The following is a 23,392-nucleotide window of genomic DNA, read 5'->3' as shown; positions in this document are numbered from 1 at the left end:
CTTTCATTGTAAATGTGTGGCCACTGAACTTATCATTTGACACAATTGTGGTCGTCTAGATACCTCATAAATTGAAATAATAAATCACTCACACTGGTTTAAAATGTTAGAAAACAGAGAAAATGTTTTGTACTGAATGCACATAAAAAATAGTATTTAACATAATATATTGCCTTATGTTTTTCCTTGCTGGCAATACTATTATTTCCATTATTATATGATTATGGTTTCATTAAATGCTCTAGATATTTTGTTGGATTATAATCAAATGTGAATGTCCATTTTATGGTTCAAAGGTTTATAAACTTAAGCACATTAGGATAATTAATTATTAAAGACTGCTCCTTTTATTGAGTAGACCTGTGAACACAGTCTGACTTCCACACACTGAAGTAACCAGGGGTGACTTTTTAATATGAAAGTTTCTGTGCAGAAATGAACTTTAATTTTTGGTTTGCAGAATGATTTGAGCTACAGGACACAATACAAATATCAGGGGGAAACATTGGATTGTTCTGTCAAACAAAAATGTGTTTCATGGTAAAGTCTTATCAACATCTTGCTTAACATGAACTTTAAAAAAGAAGAAAAAATGTAAAATATATATTTGCAAACATGACAAAATTGTTCTGAATTGCAAACTGATCGATTAGCTACAAAACACTGTAACATGCAGGAACTCAGGGGCTGATGCAGCTTGGATCTCTATTGCGATCGCAGCTGCAATTACGCATGCAGTTCTGCTGCTAAATATGCTAATGTTTGCAACCGCTCAGCCAGCATAGAGACATCCACTACCACTATCTCACATTCGTAATACCTTACAGTTCTGGGTATACATCGGTAACATCGACTAACATCGGCCCCTCACGCACAATTACAGCAGCTCTGACCTGTCTCAGAAATTGCATATCTCTTCGCACACAGGGCCTGATTTAGACCCGCTCACGAGCGCTGTGCGCTCGCAAGCGGGTCGATGGTGGCCCAGTGCGCATGCGCACGACAGAGCAGGCTCCGTCGTGCGCATGCGCGAGACCCGGATAGAGACGGGCAAACTGTCGCTCCGGATCTCTCACCAAAGGGGGCGTGCTGTCGATGTTGAGTGACAGCACGCCCCCTTTGATGGGTGGGCCGGGGGCGTGGCTGCCCAGACGGAGGCATTCCCATGGGAACGCCTACCGTCTGGGGTCGTCCCCACTGACATCACAAGTGATGTCAGTGGGAGTGCTTTTGGCTCTGTTAGAGCCGAAAGCACTCTTGGGCTTGCGGTAACGAGACCCTACCACAAGGGTCTTGTCGCAAGCCCAATGGTCGCGATGGCCTTGACCATCGCGACCATCTTCCTGGCCGCTCGCTATAGCTGTGGGTGGTCACCCACAGCTATTCGAGCGGCCAGGAGGCCGCTCTAAAAAAACAGAAGGCCGGCCCTGATTCAGAGCGAGCGCTCTGTCAGAGCGTCTGGCTCTGAATCAGACCCACAGTGAGTACACAAGCTGTGGATGCCGTCACAGTGGCTAATTTATGCACGCCCATGCAATGGTGTTCAAGCGGACAGGCACGCCTGCGTTTCTCCAACCACTCCCCTGTCACCGCCCCCAAACACTGATGTCCTGTCACTCACTTTCTATCTGTGTGCGTGATCACAGTGCGATTGCAATGTTGTCCTGTGCATGCGCACTGTGGTGCATACAGCTGATCTGCGTACTCGGTTGCAATTGTGATCCATGCTGAATCAGGCTTTCTTTGCTACACAGTTTTGCTTTTATCTAATACTGTGTCATTTCATTAATAATTATTGTAAAAGCTGATTTAACCAGCATTATGTGAGTTTTTTTGCAAACCAGGCTTTCATAACTTGCATAAGAACCTTTAAAATGAACCCTTATGTCACCGATATAAATAAATATGAAAAAGCATTTTTACAATAAAAATAACATAAATCACTTTAGAACTGTATTGGTAATAAATTATTTTGTGTGAGGCACACTGAGACAGGAAGGATGATGAAGGGTGCTGCTGTGAGGCACACTGAGACAGGAAGGATAGTGAAGGGAGCTGCTGTGAGGCACACTGAGACAGGAAGGATGATGAAGGGTGCTGCTGTGAGGCACACTGAGACAGGAAGGATGATGAAGGGTGCTGCTGTGAGGCACACTGAGACAAGAAGGATAGTGAAGGGAGCTGCTGTGAGGCACACTGAGACAGGAAGGATGATGAAGGGTGCTGCTGTGAGGCACACTGAGACAGGAAGGATGATGAAGGGAGCTACTGTGAGGCACACTGAGACAGGAAGGATAGTGAAGGGAGCTGCTGTGAGGGACACTGAGACAGGAAGGATAGTGAAGGGAGCTGCTGTGAGGCACACTGAGACAGGAAGGATGATGAAGGGAGCTGCTGTGAGGCACACTGAGACAGGAAGGATAGTGAAGGGAGCTGCTGTGAGGCACACTGAGACAGGAAGGATAGTGAAGGGAGCTGCTGTGAGGCACACTGAGACAGGAAGGATGATGAAGGGTGCTGCTGTGAGGCACACTGACAGGAAGGATAGTGAAGGGAGCTGCTGTGAGGCACACTGAGACAGGAAGGATGATGAAGGGAGCTGCTGTGAGGCACACTGAGACAGGAAGGATAGTGAAGGGAGCTGCTGTGAGGCACACTGAGACAGGAAGGATAGTGAAGGGAGCTGCTGTGAGGCACACTGAGACAGGAAGGATGATGAAGGGTGCTGCTGTGAGGCACACTGACAGGAAGGATAGTGAAGGGAGCTGCTGTGAGGCACACTGAGACAGGAAGGATGATGAAGGGAGCTGCTGTGAGGCACACTGAGACAGGAAGGATAGTGAAGGGAGCTGCTGTGAGGCACACTGAGACAGGAAGGATGATGAAGGGTGCTGCTGTGAGGCACACTGAGACAGGAAGGATAGTGAAGGGAGCTGCTGTGAGGCACACTGAGACAGGAAGGATGATGAAGGGTGCTGCTGTGAGGCACACTGAGACAGGAAGGATGATGAAGGGAGCTGTTGTGAGGCACACTGAGACAGGAAGGATAGTGAAGGGAGCTGCTGTGAGGCACACTGAGACAGGAAGGATAGTGAAGGGAGCTGCTGTGAGGCACACTGAGACAGGAAGGATGATGAAGGGTGCTGCTGTGAGGCACACTGAGACAGGAAGGATGATGATGGGAGCTGCTGTGAGGCACACTGAGACAGGAAGGATAGTGAAGTGAGCTGCTGTGAGGCACACTGAGACAGGAAGGATGATGAAGGGAGCTGCTGTGAGGCACACTGAGACAGGAAGGATAGTGAAGGGAGCTGCTGTGAGGCACACTGAGACAGGGAGGATAGTGAAGGGAGCTGCTGTGAGGCACACTGAGACAGGAAGGATAGTGAAGGCTGCTGCTGTGAGGCACACTGAGACTGGAAGGATGATGAAGGGAGCTGCTGTGAGGCACACTGAGACAGGAAGGATAGTGAAGGGTGCTGCTGTGAGGCACACTGAGACAGGAAGGATAGTGAAGGGTGCTGCTGTGAGGCACACTGAGACAGGAAGGATGATGATGGGAGCTGCTGTGAGGCACACTGAGACTGGAAGGATGATGAAGGGAGCTGCTGTGAGGCACACTGAGACAGGATGATGATGAAGGGAGCTGTTGTGAGGCACTAATAGACATATAATCTAGTAAAGGGATCTTCTGTGAGGCACTAAGAGACATTGAATACTGTAAAGGGATCTTCTGTGAGTCACTGAGAGACATTGAATACTGTAAAAGGATCTTCTGTGAGGCACACATACACGGCAGGCATTGTGAATTGAACTGGTTACTGAGTTTGAAAGGGGATCTGTAGAGGAAGTAATATGCAACTACAGGAAGTGTCTGTTATTGCAAAATTAAACTTAATTAGATGGAGGGTGCAGTATATCTGCAAGTTCCCCAATGGCTGTAATGGTCCTATGTTGCATGCTTTTATTTTCCTGTTGCTTGGTCTGTTTAAAGAAGTTACAGTGGATTCAATGCACATCTGGTCTGTAATTGTACACAGGCACAGGATTGTGATCCTAAATATGAGCACAAATTAACAAGCAGACCGGCTTCCAGGGACTTCATCTGATGCAGCCCCTTGAAGCTGGGAAGGTCTGCCATGATAGCAGGGCAGTGGCTTCCCACATGGAACGCTTTCTTCTATCACAGCCAAGACTGGCAATACCATGGGAAGAAAACACTTCCTCATGGGACTGCCTGTCCATCATGTGATTAGCAGGAAGCATTTCCAATATGAAGTCACTGCCTCTGTTGTGGGTGGCATATTTTCCTGGGGGAGCTTCAGCCCCTAGGTACAATTCGTCACTGAAAGACATATATATATATATATATATATATATATATATATAAAAATATATATTCCATTACTTAAAGGTACAAAAAGCTTCCATATAACATGACTCAGTCATATATTTTATCTAATTTATTTTATTTTTCTTCATTCCAAAGTACTAAGGAAAAAACACTAGGCACCTAATTAACTTAAACTGTCATGGTTACGTAGATATTAGATAACTCCTTAGCTATGATTGGAGAAAATATGATATCCCTGTAAAGTTTACACAGAATATCTGAAAACAATGTACAGTATGTCCCTAAAGTCAAACTGTTATAAAAGCCCGACATTCTCCCACCATCTTTGATCATTTCCAATTAAGCACAAATACTTGCAACATAAAATTGTCTGAACCATTGAAACAGTTTCTTGTAATTGATGACCATAACGAAACACCCATTTAATCTTCAGAACAGTTGTACAAAACCCTCTGTATTAAGATAAAATAATACATTTATTTATGCCCTAAGACAGCCATTCACATGTCTCTCAGACCTTCCACTTGAAATGATCCCATTCACCCTAAAATACCCCATATATTCTCCAAAACTACCCTGAGATTTGTCCATGTGCCACCATCCCCACTTCATTGAGAGCAACAGTAAGCAACACCTACTAAGCTAATAGCTAATTCACTGTGTATGTAAAATAATTCAAATTATTATCTACCTATGAATGAATGAATAAATTAATTAATTAATTAAGTATCTGATGTGGGCCGCAGTCAGACTATGACTACAGATGAAGTCTGCCAGTGTAATACTATGAGAATATGTCAAAGCTGAAGCCAACTGGAGAAGGGCGTGCTGGTGATGGCTCTGCTGTCCATCACTGGTATCAATTCAATCTCATATTAAGTAAACTGTACTAGAATCCAGTGTAAAAACAATTAGATTCTGCAACGTATATTCATTGTGGAACATTTATATCATAAAGAATGAACCATTAATACAGCCAAGCAAATTAAGTTTCTAAAAATATCTCTACCTTGTAGGATTATTTACAGTGGAACCATATGAAAATCTATTGCATAATATTAGAGAAAAAATATAGAGCACCTAACTATATAGAAGGAAGCCCTCTGCCCTTATTTGATTTTACTTAAATTGATGTTGTCATTGTACATGCTGTTCAAATTAAGAAGAAAGAGAAGGGAAAAAATAATGAGCTATTCGCAGAAGAAAGCATTTTTTGGAATTAACTATAGTTCTGAAGTGTTGCTTTCTGCTGGTGTCATGCAGTTTTTAGTAGTTTAAATTGTGATTATTTTCCCCAATCTCGGCTTCTTTGAAAGTAATTGTAGATTGGAAATTGCAGCATTTAAATAATTCATGAGAAAAAAAAACATAAATCCAGAGGAAAGTAGCAAAGGTACACAATCACCCATTACAGTACAAAGAAAAGGGTCAAATCAGTTCTAGTTATCACAGAGTTTGTTTCACTCCTCTTGTGCTTCATTAGGCTTGTCTGACTATTTTACCCTAGGTCGGTTTTTATTTTAACAGTCACCCTCTATGTATTCTAAAATATACTGTGGTGAAAATTTCCTGTGGTTTCTGATAATATTTTTAAATGTTATTTGAATAATGATAATATTGGGAAAGGAATTAATTTGCTTTTACATAGTTAAATACTGGGAATGTAAGGTTGGAAAAAGACAACCATATTTTCAAAATTGAATACCGCAGGTATTAGGAGCATGCAAAATTGTGATAATTCAAAATTGTCCACGAGGTCACAAAAAATTTTGTGGGCAAAACCTCAAACACAACTGAATATGCCCCACAGTGTGTTAATCCAGGTGAAGTCAAAATAAAACCATGAGGCCTCTTACCCACAGGTACTTCATTTAAGTTTAAAACAACAGTGCAAACCACATGTAAATGTGGTACCCCGGGTGTTGAAGTGGGCACAGATAACGTAGGTGTAGCTGAGATGGCAGCAACAGAGGAATTTCCATCTTCTATGGTAATGACTCCACAAGCTTTATCAACCTCAGGCTGTAGCAGAGAGGCTAGCCCCATACACACAGTAAAATAAATAATAGAATAATTAAGTAGATTTATTAAAGGGGGCTAGAAGGATGTACTGTACATCCTGGGCAGGTTACTGTATGCAAATAATGATCACCATACATATAGCAGGAGATTGCAGCAAAAAAAAGGAATTTAGTAATTTCAACACAGTAGTTAGCAATACAGTAGTGAATAGGCAATGGGCAATAACTTTGTAATAGGTAAACAGGCTTTATCTTTGCAGCTGCAGCAACTCTTTGGCTTTAACTAGGAAAAGGGCAATTTCTTGCTTGTCTAAATATATTATACCAGAGCTTCCCAAACTCTGCCACTAACCCAAATAGAAGTAGCAATAAATTAATCTCCAGGACTAAATATATAAATAATAGGTAATGCCCTCCATTTCCTCAGTCAGCCCCAGCACTAGATAGATTGGGCTGGTTTTCATTAAAACATGGGACCAACAAGCATTGGGGTCCACATGTCATAGTGGAAACAAGACCGTTGTTGGTTAACAAAGCACTGGAGCCACCATTGTGAGACAGGCCCAGGTGTTCCCCCTACCGGAGACTACCAAAACAAATGGGGCTCTTCCCAGTCCTCTTGGGCTGTTTGAGTCAAGAAGAACTATTTGGAAACTTGAGTGGCATTGTTACCCTGATTGGACCATAACACACTGCTTTATTATACTATAATAATAAGAATATGTACATATAACATGTAGAAACAACTGTTAATTATTTTTCAAATAAAAACTTATGCAAATACCAAACTTTACCAATTTATTAATAAAATCAATTCTTTTTTTTTTTCTAATTCACTGGAAATCTTCTGTATTAGTTATCTAAGGGAAAGAAAAAGAAAGCAACATGAGAAACCACAATCATCTTACTAGGAGTCCTGTCTCGAAATGACAGAAGAATTATCAGGGAGTGTCATTAGCCAATCAGCTACATTGTGATTTACTGTCAGTAATGGGTGTCCAGGGGCTTCCTGTGTTGCTCACATATTGTTAGATATTAATTGGATCTCTCTGATATGAGAGTGAAAAAATGTTGTGAAGCTTCACTCATGTCAATGACACATTTATTATGATCCATACTAATAAAATTAGAACGTTGTGTCACCTGTTTGTTCTAAGTTGGCGCAAAAACTACTGAAACAATTTTCATGAAAGCTTCACAATTTTGTAGTGGAAACACTTAGAAATATCCTGCACTTTGTTTCATCTTGATCCATTCAGTGAAAGCTAAGCAATAACAAAAACAAAATGTATTAATATCATCAATGCAAGTGATATGTGTGGCACCATGCGCACAGCCAGTAGGTGGGGGGGGGAGAGGTGCTTTGGGTCCACGTTCACTTGAATAGGATAGGCTACATAGCAGTCTGTGCATAGGGCACACAGTGACATTGGTGTGAGTGGTGGATGAATAGGATAGGCTACATAGCAGTCTGTGCATAGGGCACACAGTGACATTGGTGTGAGTGGTGGGTGAATAGGATAGGCTACATAGCAGTCTGTGCATAGGACACACAGTGACATTGGTGTGAGTGGTGGGTGAATAGGATAGGCTACATAGCAGTCTGTGCACAGGGCACACAGTGACACTGGTGTGAGAGGTGGGTGAATAGGATAGGCTACATAGCAGTCTGTGCATAGGGCACAGAGTGACATTGGTGTGAGTGGTGGGTGAATAGGATAGGCTACATAGCAGTCTGTGCATAGGACACACAGTGACATTGGTGTGAGTGGTGGGTGAATAGGATAGGCTACATAGCAGTCTGTGCACAGGGCACACAGTGACACTGGTGTGAGAGGTGGGTGAATAGGATAGGCTACATAGCAGTCTGTGCATAGGGCACACAGTGACATTGGTGTGAGTGGTGGGTGAATAGGATAGGCTACATAGCAGTCTGTGCATATGGCACAGAGTGACATTGGTGTGAGTGGTGGGTGAATAGGATAGGCTACATAGCAGTCTGTGCATAGGACACACAGTGACATTGGTGTGAGTGGTGGGTGAATAGGATAGGCTACATAGCAGTCTGTGCATAGGACACACAGTGACATTGGTGTGAGAGGTGAGTGAATAGGATAGGCTACATAGCAGTCTGTGCACAGGGCACACAGTGACATTGGTGTGAGAGGTGAGTGAATAGGATAGGCTACATAGCAGTCTGTGCATAGGGCACACAGTGACATTGAAGTGAGTGGTGGATGAAGGCGCTGGTGCCACCAGTCTGTATAGTACGGCTGGTCACGTGGGCCACTCCCGCAACAGGGCACCTATGCAGAGCAATACAACTAGAACACCTCAACTAAAGAAAATGGTGGCAAAAGCGATTTCATTGTGAACAAAGCCATGAGCAACAGCTAGTTGTTTATATAGTTCAATAAGTCTGTACTAGAGATGAGAGGTTTGGATTTGCAGAAAACCAAACACATCCGAACTTTAGGGTTCCAAGTTGAACCGAGTCTCGGCTCAGATCACTTTGGAGTTCTGAGTATGAGGATTGATCTCGGAGCTCAAAATTGGATCTAGAGGGTTTTGGAATACTTGTGATTTCAAGTGCCAGAGTAGTAGGTAAATAGATTGGGTAGGAAGCATATAAAAGACTGCAGGCATCTTTGTCACTGTGTATATTTGTTTGGCAGACACTAACTAGTAACCACAATCCAGTGCAAACAGGCTCTTGTGTATGTTTGTTAGAAGTGAACTTGAAGTGAGCTGAACTTACTTACAATTGTTTTTCATAGATGTGCTATATTCTATTAAACTGACATGAGTTTGGGCTGCTGCTCTGTTGCTTTGTTTTGCCAGCCAGCTCACTGCAGCCTTGGTCCAATATTGGTGAACACAGTATTGTGAGCTGTGAGGTGGTCAGAATTGTCTGTAAATTACTGGAAATTAATGTTAATGATGTTGATAATACTGTAGGAACAAAAACAGGCCCAAGTTATATGATTTTATCGGTTTTATCAATTTTTAAAGAAATCCAAAATTGATACCAATAACAAAACCAAACCCAAAACACTTGACTTGGGTTTTGCCAAAACTAAAACACGACAATGATTTAGAACCAAAACCAAAAATTGTGGTTCTGCGCACATCTCTAGTTTCTACTAGTATCACACTACCGTATTTAAATCAATAGGTCATTGGCATCAATGGGGAAAAAATGGCACAAAGCTAGTTTACCCACAATTATTGTAAACACATGCAGACATGATTATGAACGCAGATGGGTATGAATGCAGGAATAATCACAAATCTGTATGGGCACATAGAATAGAATATCATGCAGTGTTAGCTTAGAACTTGGAGACTGAGGCCCGTATTCAATTAGAAGCGAAAAGCAGAGATCCGTGAAAAAGTATCATCGATTGCGACTTCTCGCCAGATGAAAACTTATCTCCGTGTTCAGTTCCATCCGCTTTTCGCGTGTAATAGGCAAAATAGATTTGCCTCTGAATAGCAGGAGAAAAGAAGTGCAAAATTTTTGTTTTGGGGTGCAAAGGTGGGAAAACCACTCAGAACCTTTTGAACAGCCCTCCGATGGGCAACTGCATCAAAAAATTCCTAAAAAAAACTTAAGAACACCCCAAAAAAGTACTTTGAATTTTGGGGCGAATAAGCACAAAGTGGCGGTACGAGTTCGCAAACAATCAAAATAAGGTTCTGGGGGTGCACTAAGAAGGGGTCAAGTGTTTTTGGGATTGCAGGTGCTTTTATGAGGGTGGAAATTCGCAATTATTAAAAATGCAGTTTAGAGACATAAAAATATGCTAGCACCCATTTTCAGGTACCCCAAATTTGACAGGACTACTTATTTTCTCCAAAAAATACTGCATTATGCCATTCTTCACCACTTGTGCAAAGATGCGAATAAGTGGCAATTGCGCGAACTTAAGTACCCCGAACAGTAGTATTAGGGCTAATCGGGCACTACTACATTGATCGCCAATGTTTCTGCATCTTTTTTGGGGGGTTCAGGCTGATTTCCCCGATTCTCACACCACTTTTCGCCTGTTCTGACATTGCGTGTCGCCTATTTTGCGTCTTTTGGAATTGAATAGGGCTCATCATGGGTACGCACATGATAATTTTCCGCGGCTAAAATACACGATGTAGGCAAAACGTCCGGCAGGCAAAACTTTATCGCATACGCAAAACTAATTGAATACGAGCCTTAAGCTGGGTAACTAAACGATGTGTTTACCCAGCGATGTCGCCGACAAACCCAGCACCGACAGGCTGACATATCGGGTGGTCTGTTCACACTGGGCGATCTGGTGCCCAACTGCTCGATATGCCGGACCCCCGCATAGAGCTGCATGGGAGCATCAGCCGCATTGCCTGATCTTACATGCAGTACATAAGAACAGGCGATGAGGCTAACGACCCCACGGGACCCCGCGCTACACGCTATAGTGCATACACACTACACATTTTTTAAAGATTTGCCATTCCGATGTGTCGGAATTGGCCAAATTGTTAAAGATATCGTGTACTGTGTAGGGGCTATAAGTGTGACAGGCATCAATTTAGCATCACTGGGGGACATTGCTTCAATTTTTCAAATGTTTCACATGTAAAATGTATGATATACAATGAAATATTATATACTTGAAAAATGTATGATAATATATTATATTAATACCAATAATCTAATATTATTTTACTTTACTCAATTTTTAATGACAACGTGACCATTGCATTAAAAATCCACACTATCAAAAAGGCAATTTATTCCCTTAAACATAACTGTGCTAAAAACCTATCGAGCTTGTTGCAGTTTTGTTTAAAATTCACCTGTCACTTATGCCAAATAGGGGCTGCCATTTTGTTGGCTGAAAATGAGAATGCCAATGTATTAATTCACTTTGAAATAAAGACATCATGGAAACTACCATAGTAACACTGGGTGCTGATTATACGGGACCCACAGCTGGGTAATTGGCATCTCCTCAGTCACAGTAGGTGTATAACATGTCCACACCTGAGTTTGGGAATTTTATAAAAAAAAATTGCCATGCTATGTTTTTATAAATGATTATTTATCTCATTTTTCAAATTCTAATACTAGTGAATGTTAAGGTTATGTTTAGTACTGATTACCATGCCACTTTCCCCAAGTAATCTATTAAAATATTAAGGTATTGTAAATAAAGGATGAGGAAATATTTATTGAAGAACAATGGGTCTCATTCAGACCCGGTCGCAAGCGCTGAGCACTCGCAACCGGGTTGATGTTAAGGCCCTGCGCAGTGCAGCGGCCATATGGCGCGTGCGCAAGCCCCGGAGCGAGAGAGAAATTCTCTCGCTCCGGAGCTCACTACAAAAGGGGCGGCTGTCGATGTTGATCGACAGCTCACCAGTGATGTCAGTGGGGAGCTTCCTGCTCGATCAGAGCAGGAAGCTCCCTGGGGCTTGTGATTCCCGAGACCCAACCTTAGGGTCTCGTCTCAAGCCCTGATTATCGCGATGGTCTTGAACATCGTGACCATCAACCTGGTCGGTCGCTAAAGCTGTGGGTAGTCACCCACAGCTTAGCTAGCGACCAGGAGGCCGCACTAAAAAATACAAGTGGCTGCCCTCATTCAGAACAAGCGGTCACTTCTTGCAACCGACTCTGAATGAGGGCCAATATTCTTATTAATTAGGGGCCTCATTTACTAACGAGTTTTATCACCAAAATGAGTGATAAATTTCACTGTGTATGATAAATGGTACTCCAGCCAATCAGCTCCCAACTGTCAACTGTTAGAAAGATGACAGTTGGGAGCTGATTGGCTGGAGCACCATTTATTTTACAAAGTGAAATTTATCACTCGTTTTGGTGATAAAACTCGTTAATAAATGGGGGTCTAGAATATTTGCAATGCACGGTATAGGACAAATGCCATCTTCTTACATAACATGTTATCTTCCCAAGAGGCCTTAAAATGAGACATTTAAAGGAACGATGGACCTTTTCCTTCTGCTGAATATTGTTCTTTAACCTTTTATTTCCCAGCATCATGTGTTTGTGTTGAGCTTGTGTTGAGCGATCTGAGGATAGGAGTGCTCACTGGATATTAATATATTTAATGTATACTAATTTAGCAGAAGTATTATTGAAAAAGGGCTGTCAAAGTTGACTTTTTAAATTATCCATCTGGCTCCTAAAATTCACATCCTGTCTCTTATGTTGTGCCAAGTCCCTACTGAGAAGGGGCTTGTCACTTAATTACTGCTGTGGATCACAGATGATGGTTTATAGGTTTAGGCAAATTGCAAGCAGTGCTTTGTTAACAAATTGAGAACACAAAGGTATTTCATAATTATACAGAGGAGCTCAATTGGCTCTTAACAGCACCTGGATGTACAGCATTAGGGAGTCTTGTTTCAACACAAAAGGCCTGCTTCTTGTTAATTAACCTATATGCACTTGTTACAGATGAAACTTATTTCTTTGCACTTGATACAGATTCAGTGTAGTTAAATACCCAATTAACAGTTGACTTGTAACTGGAATAGCCATGGTTACATACAGCACAAGTCTCAAGCATTATTTATGGAACAGCAGGGAATGTTAGTGTTTGGCAATACAGCTGTTAACAGTTGGTCTAAAAATGGTTTACCTGCCCAATCCTACTAATGCATGCACTTATGTGTTCCAAGATATAAATTATCTGCAAATTCTAACATTAGTTTATATTTCTATGGAGTCCATATAATTATTTTGGTTCTTTTTGACAATTTACACTCTACGTTTTGTCTTTTGTATTTGATATGCTTCTTAAGTTCTTGTTAACTCCTTCATGATTGTAACTTAACAATTTGTGGATGTATTGTGCTACACTGGCATTTTTGAGACAGACTTTCTTTTTTTAAGTAAACTAAGTTATTTTTATGTTTTCGGAAGAGGTTGAGCTTTTATTTGGTATTGTATTAAATATAGTATTAGATTTTGGTCAATTAATAGGGACAGATGAGCAAAACTATAAAGAAACCCCACTTTCCCTGAATTCTTCCTAATAAGATAATGAAGTTAATGTAGCACTACAAATTCACCGCAAAGTGTTATCGAGTACTGGGTTATACCACCACAGGTTTAATTAGTTAGGATAAATGGAGAAAAGAAGACTCTTTGTTGGGGGCACTCTGTTGGTAAATCAAAATGATTTATGAAAAAATGTAAAACTTAACTTTTAATTTTGTATATAAAAAAAGGGGGTGAATGATATACACTGCACCACATTGACTAACAAAACATAGATATTCTTATTGACAATAAATAGTCAAGTTAGATTACCAAATAAACGGGAGATTGATGTACACAATACACCTGGTTATATAAGGGTGCGAACTGCACCAGGTCAATTCTGTAGAGAGAAAACTCTGTTGTTTCTCATATGGCGAATTAAATATGCACTGGCTATTTAACTAACAGAATAACACAGAAGATTTCAAACGTAATAAATAGGGTTGTCCCCAAATTCTGCTTATAGATTATGAACGACGTATCCAAATTCACAATGCACAGATATAAAGTGATATACTGTGAAATGTAACACAGTTCTAGATTAGGATAGAATATATTACAGATGTCAGAAATTGTAAAGTAATAATATCAAAGAACCAGTCTCTTTAGCCCATTGAGTAATATTGGATAAGCTTGAATGTTCCGATTGTTTGGGGCAAGAGAATACTGACATTAGACCTTAGACATTACACATCTATATGAAAATATGAATATATCATACAGTATCACCTAAGGAAGGAAGAACCTGTTTAGCCATCAAAACATAAATCCAGGGAACCCACATAAAAATTACAATTTAAATTACATTCAATGTCTTATTATAATATTTAGCATGTACATATGCAATGTTAATAAAGAAGACAAAAAAAGTTACAAAGGGGCCCAGATATGGTCTCCCCTGTTTCTGCTGTCGCTGCGTCTTGTGTAAAACAGAGGACACAGGATGAGAGAACAGGGTAGGTGACTGGTTGGAAGAATGAAGAGCACTTCTGTTGTCGGTGCGCTCAAACCACGTCTATCCTGATGTCAAAGACATTGCAGTCTAGGCATGGTAGGTACACCGATGAGAGAGTGCAGACATTTTTTTTTTATATTGTTTGGCCTTCATAAGGATAATGTTAGAAGAAAGCATAAATCCATCCTATTAGGAATAATGTGAATCACAGATCAAAATCCAAAATCAGAAGTAACAGAAGAATATGGATACACTGTAAATAAATATAAAAGTGACACAATCCTGTAAATCCAATGGCTATATGACAGAAAAGCGTCTTATGTAGCCAATAGCTGACACATATAAAGGAGTCTTAAAAAGAACCTCTATGGTAGCAGGGAGTAGGGATAAACAGTGAATAGGCTGATTGAATAGCTATAACCTGGCAGCTGTATAATAGTAAAATTGCTGTACCGGAACCATCATAATCCCAAGTATATTAAATGAATAGCTATATACTGGTAGCTGTATAATAGTAAAATAGCTGATTATACCAGAACCATCATAATCTTAAGTATATTAGATACCAGTTCACTCGACTTAATCGTACATTAGTATATCCCAACTATATTGATATTTTCAAAAGGATAAGTAATCGTCACCCATGCCTGTGTAACGGGCTATAATAAGCCAGTCCCAACAGCTATGCAGAAAAAGGACAAGTTGTTAAATAGAGTATTTACTGTAAGCCAGTAGCCGCATACTGACAAGGAAAGTCTCTCCGGTTGTCAGCGGGTTGGTGCCCAGGCGTTAGTGTCACGTGGTACCGGATGGTGTGTGTGCGCACGGCTTGGACTCTCCGGAGCGTCTCTCCACGAGTCAGCGGGATGGTGCCCGGCCGGCCGATCAGGTGAAGTTGACTTCTAATCTAGCAGGAAGCTTCGGGAACGCCTCCGTTTGGCCGGCCATGCCCCCTGCCCGCCTCCCAAACAGGGCGAGCTGTCACTCACCATCGACAGCTCACCCCCTTTGGTGCGCGACCCCTAGCGATGGAGCGCCCGTCGCTAGCCGGGTCTCGCACATGCGCACGACGGAGCTGGCTCCGACGTGCGCATGCCCAGTGGGGGAACATCAACCCGGTTGCGAGCGCTCAGCGCTTGCGACCGGGTCTGAATGACCCCCTGTGTTCCAAATCTCGGGTCAGACACAGGATTTAGGTGTAAAAGCAGTATTAGATACATTTTGCATAGAGTTAGCATCATCTGTATTGCTTTGCTTGGAAGTACTGGATTCATATCTTGTTTAGTTTTGTGTTTTAAGGAACATTGAGCTACTGTAAATTAAGCTCTCTCTTAGGAGTTTTGTGATACACATCTGGTTCTACTGAACCATTGTATTTATAACTGGATCAGAAAAATGTTTGGCGTGTAGCATAGTACAATACACAGAGAGGTACTAAAGAATGCTCTGATTAGAATGGATTCAGTAGCGGCTCTAGGCCCGGGCAAACCGGGCCGTCGCCCGGAGCGCCATTGTAACCGGCGGGCGCTGGAAATGCCCACCCTCCCTCCCGCCGCTATAGTCATTATGTAGCTTCAGGGGGAGGGAGCGGAGGAGGGAAGGGGTGGCAACACAGGACGGCGCTGGGCGCAGCAAAGCCTAGCGCCGTCCCTGAATGGATTGATGTATGTCATTATTGTTCTGAGAGAGAGAGAGAGAGAGAGAGAGAGAGAGAGAGAGAGAGAGAGAGAGAGAGATCAGTGTGTTTACCACCACAGTTACTTCCATGTACTTAATTAAATATAATTATAGTTTTAAAAAAAAAATAAAAAAATTACTTCAGTGCAGCTAATGCCAAGGTAAAATTGCCAGAAATTAAGGGCCAGAAACAAGTGTTTAAGAAGGGAAATCTTGAAATGTCATGCAGGGCTCAGTGAAGATTTAGCATGGATGGAGTAAATATTATAAGCTAGTAACGGAGACCTGATTGTCTTTATAACAATAAATCCCTATTTACAGTATGTCCCTACTGTAAGTAATGGAACTGTATCCCCCCACAGAGCACAATGCATTTGAAACACACAAGGTGACACATATGTAAAGTGATGTATACAAAAATTCAGTGTTTGTTTTCATTTTTTAACTGTATTTGATTAGAAAGTAATTACATCTATGGAATCAGATTAACTTGTTTCTGGTTACATGGAATTAGGCACACAATCACAAATGGACTGCTAATAAACTCACTTATTCTAAGCTGTTTAAGTTAGATGTGATGATTAAAATCAATTACTTACAGTAATAAACCAGACCAAATAAACAATGACAGATAAGAGACCTTTTCTCATTTACTGATTACAACATTTAAACATGATGATAAAGATTTGGAGTTCACTAAAATGAAGGCATCCAACGGCAACAGCACTTCAAGATGTTGCATGCTGTGGCCAGGGTTTTACCATTGCTCCAATTTACTAGCAGTCAACTCATTAACATTACTGGGGCATATGTTGCAATGTAAGGTGCTTTTAAAGGAAACAAAAGCATGCAATAAATGACAAATACATTTCATGAAGGATTACACTGGAGATCAACAGCAAAACAAATTATTAACTATATTTTTGCTTCCAAACAATAATAACAGATATTTCTTTATCCAACCAAATGTGCACTTTTATGAACTGTGCCTTAATAATGGTTTCATGTGTCGCCCATAATACTTTGACCTATAAAGCTCTGCCATGGTTTCATCTTTAAAACTACTTTTATTACACACCCTAGGAACATGGTACCTGTTTGGAGAACCTACAAATGAAATACAAGAGGTCGCTGGACATGATGGAAGGGTGCATTAGGAAAAGATACCTGGTAAGGTTGGTTACCCTTTTTTCTTGTGATGTATCTTTAATACATATGATGCGTAAATGTTCCCACATTATTTGCCTCTGTCAATACTTGTGGGTTTCACTAGTGAACAATATTTAGAAACTAATTTTTTGTATTAAGTGGGTCAGAAATGAAACATCAATAAACCACCCATGTGCCTTCTTTTAGAGCCAGGTAGAGTACCACAGATAAAGGAATGTGCACTGTGGCACACTAGTTAGCATTGCTGCCTCAGAGGGCTGGGGTCATTATTTAGATTCCAAGCAGGGCCCTATATGTGTGTAGTTTGCCTCTTTTCTCCTGTGTTTGTGTGGGTTACTCCCCCACACACTCCAGTTTCCTCCCACAATCCAAAAATATACTTGTAGGTTCATTGTATTCTGACAAAAATAACCCTAGTTTGTATATGTGTCAGGGCCCGTAAAGAGCTGGTCGGTGCTCCAATGCTTTTCAGGGGGGTGGCCTAACTGTGGGAGGTGCGGCCATGCCCCCATTGGAAAAAATTTATTTGTAGCTTCGCAAAGCAAAGGGGCACTATCAATGTTATTGCCCCCCCCACACTCACAATCACACAGGCAGAGGAGACTGCTGCTGCTGTCCAGCGGCAGTAGCCTCTGTGGCCCTACTACAGCCCAGCACACAGCAACAAGTGCTGGGCTGGGAATTGAGGCTGCTGACAGGTAAGAGGAAGAGGGGGTCAACAGCTGAATGGGTAATTAGTACCTACCCCCTCTTTGTGCCCCTGAATGTGTCCATGTTTTAGGGACTATAGGGGTAGATGTATCGAACCTTGGAGATAAAGTGGATGTGAGGTAAAATACCAACCTATCAGCTTCTAACTTTCATTTTACAGGTTGCATTTATCTCTCTCCTAAGTTTAAAACATCTCCCCCATAGATTGTAACCTGCAGAAGGCTGGAGAGACACAGAGAGCATGAGACTGAGAGACACAATGGGTTGAAGGCTGGAGGTGACATAGGTGGCACGAGTCTGGTTGAATCTCTGTGGAAAGGCAGGAGGCTGGAAAGACAGGAGGTTTGTTGCTCCTTATTTCATGTGGGCTTTGTCCTGAGGAAGGCTGTAATGTTGAATGCACTATGATGTTATACCACTTTTGAAGAAGAAAGTCCCCGGTGAGAGCACTCTATTACATTCTTTTGGAACGTATAAACCCAACTCCCCAATAGGGTGATATTTTCCACTTTGGGCACCACTAAAGCACAGTATGGGACCATTAGCATTTAGACCAGGTCCAGGATCCATACTGTAAAAAAGCCCAGCAGATTTGATATATAAATGGTCACAATTTGCAGTTAACTAATTGCAGAGATTTGCAAGCATTAAGGTCACCAATACCCTTTTTCCAAGTAACATTTGGCAACAAAATTCACAGAACCATGCAATGAATGGGATAAACATCACTAAGCATTCATCGGTGTCATTTATTGGTGAAATTATATATGTTTTAGGTTAGTAATGTCAGTTTTCAGTTACAAAAAAATTAACAAGTGCCAAGTTCAGTATTGCAACAATATCCTTCCTTTATGGTATCCGTACTTTACACTGCCTTAGTCAAAGTTGAGCACAAAAATACTTAGGAGGGGGAAAGTAACAGCATGTATTATTAGGCTATAAAATAAGATGAAACATATCTTGTTCAAACATTTGCAATAAAAATGCCCTTGACTTTTAAGCTATGTCACTTTTATTTTGTTAAGCAATTTTATTCTGGCTGTTTTGTGATCATGTTTTACTAAGCTAAAAAGCCTTAATATTACCAGTGAAGGAATGAGCACTCTTATTGATGTTGAGAACATTAGTGTTCCTGCTGATCAATTACTGTGAATCTTCTACTTTTAAACTGGGCTTATAATGCATTTTAAAATAGGTCAATACTGTCTCCTGTGCAAAGTAATATGTCTAATTTGTTTCCATTTATCATTCATTTAGTTTAGTACACTTGGAAAATTAACTTGTTACAAAGAAATATTAATTCATGATGTTGTTTACAGTTATAGTCTATGTAAAAGGAATATAAGTAAATAATTATATGTTTTAGTCATGTTTCCTGCTAATTTTCTCCTAACGATTCACATTTCTAAGCCATTTTGAGTAAGGTTAGGACCAGCCTGCAGCCAATACGAGCATTAAAACCTCTTTGACCAGCCAGCTGCTAGGTGGTTCCAACAGCCTCAAGGAGTAGTGTTGATGGGCTCTGTAAAAGGTTATTACACTTGTTCTATATTGTCTATAAACATTTATCTCCAATTAATAATGAACAGATGATACAAATACAGTATCTATGCTTCAAATTAACCTGTATACAAAAACATATTGATACACTTAACTTCGAGTTACACAATTGTGAGTGCTGGTAAAAGGACAAGCATCCTAACATTGATTGAGCCCCTTAATTAAAAAATAATTAATGACACATTAATACAGATGTTTAATGTGCCTCTTTATTATGTTCTGGTTGGACAAATAGCTCAAACTGCATGCAAGCAATCTCATTGATCATAGCCATTTTCTGGTAGTTTTTGACTCAACTCTTTGGCAGTCACTTCCAATTTTGCGCCAACAAAGGCAGACTAGTAAAACTTCAATAAACTATCCTTTTAGAGATGAGCAAACTTGCGGATAACTCAAGCTTTGCAGTGGAGCAGGCCCTTTTATGCAGGTGCTATGTTCTGATGCTAAATCTTTAACTTTCCAGTTTGCTATCCCATTCCAAACTGTTATTGCTAATTTGTGCTTCAGAAAATGTGTATGCTATGAATAGATGGTGAATACATTCTGCAGTGAGGAGTGGTTAGGGTAGGACTAGGGAACATAAAAGGCCAACTTTTGAGAATGAAAAATGCACAATGTAGTGGTCAAGTGCAGAACACGGTGAACAAATTTTTTTTTATATTTTGCTGAACTGCAATATAAAAATATAAGAGATTAATAATTACACACATTCAAAATAAAGCTTTGATCAAGGGAGTTTTTTTGTGCTGTCAATCATATTTCTAATAATTACACCTATATAAAGATGCTATATGAATTTTTGGCTGATGCGCACTAGAGAAGTGTCTCCGGGAACATAGCGCGGGTGCCTTGTTCCCGAAGACCTGCATATGCACAGTAGACTCTGGCAGAATGCTATTGCTGGAGAGAAGGGGGCCCACATGGAGGCTACCCACTGGCCCCCTCCTCTTGTAAACCTTCCCTGATACCCTGGGACACTATATTTAGCGGGATCCCAGTCACCTACTAGGGAGAGAGTATTTATCAAATGATAACACTATGAAACCAATCTGAGACACAGACTGGTTTAAAGAGCCCACCAGAGAGACCAGGAGGTTGGGCAGCAGTCATGTGACCACCGTAGTAAAGCTAATCACATGCCCACTGCTAAATGCGGTATGGGCTTCAGCAGGGGAGATATTTTGTAATATCCAAAACCAATCTATTGGCACTACAGCTGGGCATCTACCAGGGAGCAAACCTGACCCTGGACAATGTAAACAGCCTGATGCCTAACAGTATACTTCTCCTTAAAAGTTGGGGCAAACGCTAAAAGAAGACTTTATGGTGATACTACTGATAAAATTCTTGAAGTAAACAACATCATCAATGCCCCCATGTCTTCCAATTAACCAGGAACTTTAGTTTTCCTCAAGTGATCTGAGGAAAAAAACATTTGGTGTATATTAAAAAATAATTTTTGGGATTTTAGGAGCACTGTAAATGATGTAGAAATGGTTTAAAACTAAAGGTTTTTGAAGACATACACTGTAGACATTTAAAATTAGTAACATGTGGGTTAAATTAATTTCAGTGACACAGGACTAATTACCTGAATAAGGCCCAATAAATCTTGATGCAAATTTCAAGATGGGTACATGCAATCAGAGATTGCAGGTGGACAGCCACATTCTGCCCCAAACTTGAGATTTGGACTTGAGCAGCATTTGCAAAACAATTATAGTAATGTTGATATATTTTCCTTACTCCTTCCCAAACTGCAGCACAGATAGGAACCAGGGAATCTACATCAGGAACCCCAGATTAAGAGAACAAGCCAACCTCAGGAAGAAGAGAGAGACCACCATACATAAAGAAAATGTTGAAGGGGAAGATGCCTCATGCAGATAACAATTTGGCCCATGGTAAATGATCCATACTATTGTTCTGATTGGCCTTGATGTATTTTTATTTGTATTTATTTATTAACAATTCTTTATAAAGTGCCATCATATTCCATTGTGCTTAACAATTGAGAACAAAACAAGACTAAGCAATAACAGACAAACAAAGAGGTGAAAGTTTCCCCTAACACAATGCTGCACTCTATAGGAAAATAGTGATTATATACAGTATATGAGGATACGTGTTACATACTGCACATGAGTCTAGCCAGATTGCAAAACTTGTCCAGTCACACAACAATGTTTAACTGGGGTCAGTTGGTTGTGTGAGTGTAGAAAGAGAACATATTTAGAATTTGTGTGAGCTGTCATAGCCCATAATTTTGTTAGCTCTGTTCCCACAGAGGACATACAGTACACACACAATGAGGACAATGAGATTATTTAGAGACAAAAGGTGCACATGGAAGGGAAAGATGCATGTTCAAAATTGGAGGCAAATAAACAGGGAATTACAGAGACAGTGGGTGATAGATGGAGACATACATTGGAATGGGGGGTATCAGAATGCAGACAGCAGAATAATGATGTGCTCAGGAATATGGAGGAGGAACAGAGGTGGGGCTGGAGCAAGGCTTATGCACAGAAGGAAGCTGTACTATATGGCAAGGTGCAGCCTGCTGTCAATTGTGGCAGAAGCTCTGCAATCAGAGGGCCAGATTCAGCAAGGATCGCTATTCTGCTAATAAGCACACTACGCAGTTGCTAATATCAACAGGGATATGTAAATGTGTGCAATCGCATTGCGATCACAGCCTAACATAAGGACGCCCACTTCTCCTTCTACTAGGGCAACATAGCGAAACAATCGGTAACATCGAGTAATATCGGACCCATACACGCACAGTTAAGGCAGGTCAGGAATTTCTAACTTCTGCGCACACTATGAGGCCTCAGGCGGCATCTGGTATCGCAGTGGCTAATTTATGCACGCCCATGCAACAGAGTTGAAACGCACTGGCACACCTGCATTCGCCCGACCACCTCCCCATCACCACCCACAAACGGCACTTCCTGTCAATCACTCTGCTCTCGGACTGCGTAGCCGCTGCTAACCTAGTTCCCATCGGAATTGTTAGTTCGCGCATGCACACTATGATGCATGACCGATTGCGTGCGTATTAGCAACTGCGTATCTTGCTGAATCAGGCCCAGAGTCCAGCAGAAGATGCACAGAGCAAGGGGAATACAGGTAGAAGCTGGGAATATAGAGGAGGGAGATAGCCAGTAGCTGATCAGAGGCATGGAGAGACAGGCAAAAGCTGGGCAGAGGAATGGAGAGACAGCCAAAAGCTGGGCAGAATATATAGACAGAAAGAAACATGCAGATGAGGGAGAGAGAGGGTGTGATATAGGATAGGACAGATGGTGTGCAGAGAGGATGGGAGAGACACACGTAGAAGCTATAGAAAGGGGAGAGAGACATGAAGGAGATGTACTGAGAGGGGAGAGAGAGGCAATTAGGAGCTGTGTAGAAAGGCTGGGAGTTACAGGCAGGAGATGTATTGAGAGAGGGGAGTAACAAAAGAAAATAGCTGGAGCAGTGGAGATAGAGACAGTCTGAATACTTACAGAGAGTGGGCCAGAGGAGCAAACAGCCAGTGGCGTATTTATAATGGGTGCAGTGTGTGTAATGCACAAGGGCCCCCTTCGTACTTAATACCCTCTGCATGTAGCATTTTATTTAGGGAAAGAAAAAGTAAAATGTCCGTCTGCACAGACTGGCCTAGATAACCTTATAAATAATCTGTCTCTGAGTCAAATGCATAGTTGAAATCTAGACACACATTTGTGGAATTCGAGTAACACACTGGGAATAGCTCATTCTGCACTGTAAATCTGACATTTATAGTTGCAGTGTGTAAATGATCTCCTTTGCTCTACACACTCATTTCTTGGTTGTCTACTGTCCTGAATGTCAGGAGACTCATGAATTTCAAGAAGCGCTCCCAC

General features: G+C 41.3%; 1 long non-coding RNA gene across 1 annotated transcript in view; it reads left to right on the top strand.

The window, feature by feature from the left end:
• Nucleotides 1-21,422, top strand: part of LOC148538232 (uncharacterized) — a 32,470-nt gene extending 11,048 nt beyond the window's left edge. Inside the window, exons 2-4 of the long non-coding RNA XR_015872556.1 lie at nucleotides 17,139-17,225; nucleotides 18,141-18,278; nucleotides 21,260-21,422. This is a non-coding gene — a long non-coding RNA (uncharacterized LOC148538232). The remainder of the gene's footprint in view (nucleotides 1-17,138; nucleotides 17,226-18,140; nucleotides 18,279-21,259) is intronic.
• The last annotated feature ends 1,970 nt before the right edge of the window (nucleotides 21,423-23,392 follow it).

The sequence above is a fragment of the Taudactylus pleione genome, unplaced genomic scaffold (assembly GCF_031769625.1).
Source record: "Taudactylus pleione unplaced genomic scaffold, aTauple2 ptg000041l, whole genome shotgun sequence".
Lineage (NCBI taxonomy): Eukaryota > Metazoa > Chordata > Amphibia > Anura > Myobatrachidae > Taudactylus > Taudactylus pleione.
Note: the sequence above shows the minus strand (reverse complement) of the source record. Positions and strands in the feature narration are given on the sequence as shown.